This window comes from Dermacentor albipictus, chromosome 7, assembly GCF_038994185.2.
Source record: "Dermacentor albipictus isolate Rhodes 1998 colony chromosome 7, USDA_Dalb.pri_finalv2, whole genome shotgun sequence".
NCBI classification, from domain to species: Eukaryota; Metazoa; Arthropoda; class Arachnida; order Ixodida; family Ixodidae; genus Dermacentor; species Dermacentor albipictus.
Window position 1 is genome coordinate 107688013 of NC_091827.1, and position 7337 is coordinate 107695349.

Sequence of the window (7337 nt, forward strand, 5' to 3'; positions counted from 1 at the left end):
TCTTCCCAATTGTGAGACGCCGAAAGCGGGCGTTTCTCGGGAAGTTCCAAATCAGATTTAAGCAATCTGAAAGAGCCACCGGAATGTAGTCGCAGTGCCCTTTTTCGACCACCCAAACAAGATGTCTATATGTGCAGTTGAGAAAGCAACAGCTACCTGTGACAAATAAAGAAAGCTAATTTAAATCATGGCTAAGCTGCACTAATGGCTGAAACACGTAGATTGTGCGAGTATCTGCGACACTGGAATAATTTTTTTACGACAAAGCTGTGGGTGGCTAAGCTTAGTGAATTTTTGTTCGGCGTCAACACAAACTACCACCGTCAGCAATGGCTCGTGCCTCCCTAAGCAAACAAAACATACAGGGGCCCAATCTCTTCGTAACTACGTATTGCATAGGATATTATATATATATATATATATATATATATATATCGTAAGAAGCCAACAAACCCTGACACCAAGGACAACGTAGGGGAAATTGTATTTAATCGATGAAATAAAGAAACGATAAATAAATGGACATTAAAGTGGATGAAAAAACAACTTGCCGCAGGTGAGAACCGAACCCACAACCTTCGCATTTGCTTCCCACTTGCGGCAAGTTGTTTTTTCATCCTCTTAATGCCCATTAATTTATCGTTTCTTTATTTAATTCATTAGGCACAAGTAATTTCCCCTATGTTGTCCTTGGTGTCGTGTTTGTTGGCTTCTTATGATATATATATATATATATATATATATACATATATATATATATATATACAGCCTGTCCAACGCAGTTCGAGCCAAACATTCAAAATATGCAAATGCCGCGTAGGTAGACACAACCAAGGTAATGTTGTCTGCACTCGCTTGGAGATACACGAATTATTAATATGTTTCATTCCGCCTATTTAGATAGCCACCCTGAATGAATTAATTAGATGAAAAGCGTCAATTCAAAAATTGTAGAACAAAATGAAAAACTGCCGATACAGTTTTCTGTTGCTCGATATGTGCTAGATAGAAGTGTTGTTCGGAGCGTGAAAGAAGCCCAGGAATGCATGCAAAGTGTGTTGGTGGCCAGTCGCGTGGCAGTCGGGCCATGCGCACAGGCAGAGATCGCGAGTCGATCAGTTGCAGATGTGTCTTCCACGGTGGTTTGTGTGGTGCGGGATCAAACTACGACTCCGCGGTTTCACCAAGAGCGCATAAGAGAGTGTTGACCTACTGGGTATAGTGGCGTTGCAGCTATTCTGCCTTTCGGCGATGTTCGATAATGTGTTGTAGTTATGGCAATAGCCCATAGCGTCGCAGATCGTCCAGGCGTGCGTAGTGCGACAGTCAATGTACAGGGTACGGCGACACGATATTAGAGTAATGAAGGAGGCTTGTCGCAAGGAGCCATCCTTTCCCCGGATCTCTTCATCATTGTTATCTATTTATTTATTTATATCCAAATACTGCTGCCCCATTTAGGTCTATCGCAGAAGTGGAGTGCGACAATACACAGGAAACAGAAAAAAAGCAGTTGTACATAATAGATAACAAAAACGAACGGCGATCTTATCACAATAGTACTTCTAAAATGTCTGACAGTGCGAATTCACCAACAGAAACTGGTAACACGTCCCAACAGTCGACAACTGTCAGGAAATAACTGTGTTTGAACGTGTTAGTGCGTGCAAAGAAAGGCTTTAGGTTGAGGTTGTGACAACGTGTAGTTGTAAGAGCACTGGCATACGAGATGTAATCATGAGCGGATAGTCGGCAACATGGGCGAATAATTGACTGTAATAGCTTCATGGAACCTATATGCCGCCTTGTGCATAGAAGAAATAAAGTCAAGGAATACATTTTGGATGAGGGCGAAAAATCACGATCGTAGCGATGACAAACGAAGCGAACAGCCTTCCTTCGTACCGATTCAACTTAATATTGTTTCACACTTTATACTGGTTCGAGAAGCATGAAGCGTGCTCTAATACTGGACGAATGAGTGTTTTATACATTAATAATTAAGTGTCTTTTCGTGATTTAGATAGTGTTCGTCTCAAGTAACCTAATTTTGTCACTGTTATAGATGTAATGTGATCAATATGCTCGGACCACAGCGTGTTGTGCGTGAAGATAACTCCAAGGTATTTGTATATCTGTGCCCGGGGAACCACCGTGTTATTGAACGCGTAAACATGCTGTGAAGGAAAATGGCTGCTCCTTACCAGGCGCCAGTCCTTACACCAGGTGCAAAATCTGTTGAAGGAAACCTGAAGTAAGGCGTGATCACTAGGAGGAGAGCAATGGCCCAATGCCTCGCCTGGCCTGGCAGCTCAAAGAAATGGATGAACTACATGTCACAATATACGTGGACGGCATTATGTTGTGCTTCACTTGTGAAGAAATCACCGCTCAAGCGCCGGCACAGAAAACAGCTGCAGACATGACTACAGCAAAACTAGAAAACACAGGGGTGAGTCTCTTCGCCGAAAAGACAGCACATATTGCCATTGGTGGTCCCAACAAACGCCGGCACAAAATGACCTTACACTTCACGGGCACGCAAATTCATCCTGTGACCGAAGCCTAGGGGCGAATTCTTGCCGTGCCAATAGACGAGGCAACCTAAAGTTTGCCCGCGCGGCACCAGCGCCGAATGCTCCCCTAGCGGACCGATGGAAGTCTCGAGGGTCGTCGCTGCGCTGGCGCGCGCCCGTGTTCTGTACGGCGGGAGCGCTCGTGCGCGTGGTTTTTGCAATGCCGAGTGCGACCTCATCAGCCAGGCAAGGTGGCACGCAATACTGATGTGTTGTCGATTGGCACAGCAGCCTCGAAAACACGAAAGGTCCTACGCCGCCCGTGAAGTTCTACAGATTTCCTGGGAAGTGGTACGAGCAGTGCGCGGCCGAGTCAAGTAAGTCTCATACTTTCGCATTCGCGTGTAATATCTTGAAAGCGGAATAGTCATATGCCTGTTTTTAGTGCATGGCCGTTTGTTTAGTCGTGTCGCGTTGTTGAATTGTGGTGGTATCTGCCGTTTGTTAGCGGTAAATGCATGCGTGTTGCGCCGCTAAGCTCTACGACGCGTGCTCGATTCCCAGCCACGGCGGCCGCATTTCGAAAGGGGCAAAATGCAAGAACACTCTTGTTACCGTGTGCTTTGATTTTTGTGCACGTTAAAGAACCCCCATAGATTAAAATTATTCCTGAGACTCCCCATTACAGCGGGCCTCATAATTAATGATTTCGTGGTTTTGGCATGGTTTTGGCACTTAGAACCCCCGAATTTATTTGATTGCACTGTGCCTTCCCTCGCGATCGGCATGGACGAGCTCAAGTGAATTGTTTCCCTTTTCCAAACGCTGCAACTTAAATTACTAGTTTTGCAGGTAACGACAGGGGCCGCGCGCTACTTGTGTGGTAGCAGACCGTATTTAATGCAAGCCGCGGTCGTCGCGTGCGTCGGGAAGCGGCAGATCGGAAAGCAGCCGCTCGAGACGTGCGCGTTATGTTTGTTGTTTGCCCATGCTTTCTAAGTATCTAAGTGTGCAAGTATCATAACTTGTAGTGGTACCACTCTTGTAGAATAATATATGCACACAATCACAGGAACGTTACCTTTGCAAACATATTATTGGGAGTAATTTAATCCCCACAACAAATAGGCACACATACTGTTACATTTATATGCGATGCAGATGGAAGTGGCGCCAAACAGACCAATGGCAATCACAACAGTCTTCTCAGCAGTCAGCACCACCGGGACATGTGCTTTCGTACTGCAGCGACGCAGCTCTTGAGCAGCAGCAAGACACGTGTGAAACAGACTCCAGAACATGCCTTTGTGAAATGACGGAACCGTCAAGAAGCAGCCCAATGGATCTGCAGTGAACGAGTAGTATGACAACAGAAGTTCCTGCTGCCAGTGTGACTTATGTTGTAATTGAAATAAAAGTGGCTAACTTTCTGAACATGGTGCGTACCTCTAACTCGACGTCGTCTACGATCTTGTCGGACACCTGTGACACGCACTTGGCATTCGCTCTCACATCATCGTCCACAATTTGTTCAACGCCGTACACGTTCGGAAGCAGACGCTCCCCAATCGTGAGGTTGCCGCCACGAAAAAAAGCTGTCGGCGACGGCAACGTTCTTGAAACCGCATGGCAATCTTTGCATCGCTGTTGCGCAAGCTGGCGATCTGCCGCCGTCGAAAACGGAGCGCCATGAGAACGAGCAGCGAAGAAAAGCGCGGACGGCACAATGTAAACAAAGCGGAGACTGCGCCACGACGCGACCGCGCTGCTTGGCGTTTCCACATTGGGGCGCTGTCAGAAGAGGCGCAGTAGCGCCGCCTGGCCATGGTTTTCTCGTCTATAGCAGCAGATGGTCGGCCCGACGCATAGATCCCACAGTTACTTCCAACTTGGTGTCGGAACCTTCACTTGATACGGCGGATATCGTGGCACCTTAATACACAATGGCACCGTAATAGCATAGAAACCGTCAGACGCCTCGAAACTCTCGCGCTCCTGCAGATGTGTCTCAAATACCTATGATAGCGGCGAGTGAACCTCGCAGCTCGGTTGCGCAAGATTAGGAGTCATTTGCATCGGCGCATTTGTGTCGGTGGTGAAAGACTGAGTACGAGTGAAACGCGTGAAAGAGCCAAAGAAACCTATTAGTTCTTAAATATTCCCTAAAACTAGGTTTTCGACAGCATTCTAAAACATGCGCATTTAAATTTGTTGACAAAGTAACAATTTTAGGAAGCATCACTCTCACTATTTCTGTGATATATCTCTGAAGATACATGTGCTAGCAAGTTGCGCCTGCTCTAAAAACCACGCACACAATGTCACCGCGGCTTATCGTGCGTTGCAGAAAGGCAGCCACGGCCATTGGAGGCCAAGTCTGACCATCACATTAGTTTTCCCTGGACGTACTTTTTAATGAAATTTTAGAGCAGTAGCTTTCTTGCGCTCGGGCAGTGCAGCGTAGCTTACGTAAAAGAGCAACAGGTTACTGCTGACATAAGTGGAGTAGTACTCGAGGAAGAGTAACCAGCTTCATCACTTCCATACTTTGTTGTTCTCGTAACGCAGATTTAGGTTGTTTTTCACCGCCTTCGCAGCACGGCCAGAGCACTCTCAAATGAACAACACAATGTGCCATAAGAAAGTGAAGTGATAAATCCCTAGCGAATCAGGTAGACTGAGCGCCATGCACTTTCAGCTGAGGCGAAGACGAGGACGACGAGCGATAGGCTCGCTTCCAAACGCCCGTCTGTAATTTTAAGTCTTTTTTAGCAAGTGTAGAGCTCATTTTTACTCTTTGTGCCTCTCTGTCACCGAACGCCGGTCTGGGGGTCACCGGCCTGCTAGAGAAGCACAGCAAGCGGCTCCCGAAGCGCCCCGGACGGAAGCAGCGAGGCCAGCCTCCGCCGTGGGCCGCCCTTCGTGATGTTCTGATGGCATCCGTCACAAGCAATCAGCAATCAGGTCAGCACGTTGCTTCTGTAGACCATGGAAAAGATGAGCAAGCAAGGAAAAGGCTACGTTAAGATGACATCGAAACAAGAGAATCTGCAGGAGACAACGAAGAGATGGATCAGACAGCCTTCACTGTTGTCTCTTACAAAAAGAAAAGAGCCGCAGGTGTTCCTGCTATATTCAAGCCAACTCAGCCTGACAGCAGCTTATGGAAAGTAAACCCAAATCTTCTGGCTTCTGCGGTCGTGACAACAGCCCAAGAAAAGATACTTAGCCATCGTCTCAACAAGGATGGAAGCCTCTTGGTGACAGTGTCTACACTTCCCGCAGCCAATCGTCTCCTCACAGTGACAGATCTATCGGGTATTCCTGTAGAAGCTCGAGTTCCATACTCCTACTCTGCCACGTACGGGAGGATACAGGACGTTCCTGTCGAGTACTCAGATGACGACCTCAAGGAGTATTTGAGCGAACAAGGAGTCATTTCTGCTAAAAGGCAAGTTTTCTACGTCCCTAACGAAGATGGCGTAGTAACGGAAATCCGAAGACGCTCGGTCATCCTGGAATTCTCTAAGGACGCCCCTTTACCAACCCGAGTGTCGCTTGGATTCTGCAGTTATCCCGTGACGGAATACATGGGGTCTGCTACTCAATGTTACAGATGTCAAAGACACGGACATATAGCGAAATACTGTAAAGGCCCCATCCGCTGCAAGATATGCGCTGGTCCACATACGCATAAGGAGTGTACGTCACGTTCCCAGCCTAGGTGTGCAAACTGTGGAGCTGAGCATGCTGCGTCATACGGAGGTTGTCTTAAAAAGAAATCAGCCACTCTTGCACGGACGATGGAGCAAATCCAAGGAAAAGTACGGAAACGACGAGACCCACCACCGAATCCGGATGTGCTGTATACATCTACAAACCAAAATCAACACGACACGGTGCAGCGCAGCGACACGGCTTTGAAAAAGTCCTACGCCTCAGTCGTGCAAGAAAACAAGCAAAGGCCTCCAACTGCAACGAATCCATCAAAGCCCTCAAGTGATATAACCTCAACCCTACGACAGCAACAAGGGTCCTCAAGGTCGCAGCAGAAGCACAGGAAGAACCACGAAAGGTTGTTAGATGGTAGCACTGCAAATGAGATATAAAGTATGCTGATTCCGATGATGTTCGCCGCAACCAGCCCATCGTTTAAGAGCATCCCTGAAGTAGAGGCCGTCCTGGCTTTGGAACCGCTTGTGTCGTCTTCTTTCACGGCGCAAAGCCGTGATTCTTCGCAGTAGCAACGATGGCTTCGCCAACAATCGTCTCACAAGCGGTGTCCACCAACAGACACTTCCGCACATGTACTATATTCCAGTGGAACGCTCGCGGATTACGCTCGAAGTTAGCAGACTTTAAGCATCTTACACGAGTGTGCCGATTCCCTTTTTTAGTCATTTCCGAGTCTCGCGTCGACGAGCACTTTAGGATAACGGGGTATTATTTTCATCATTCAAGGCGACAAAATGGAATTAGCCGACTGCTCGTAGGATTTCGCAACGACATACCTGCCTCTGCGATTGACGTAACACCACATGACAAGAACGAATATATTTGCGCAACCACAGTGATTGCATCCAAAGTGTTTACCCTGATCGGCGTCTACTTGGAACCAGGATCACCTTTCGACGTGACCAGATTGGAAAACTTGTTGACAAACACTCAGTCTCCACATATTATTTGTGGCGATTTCAACGCACATAACGAGATCTGGGGCAGTTCACATACATGTACTCGGGGTGCCAAGCTGGCGAAGGTTTTTGCAAAATACAATATAGAGCCCTTGAACGATGGCAGCATAACATACCTGAAAAATCC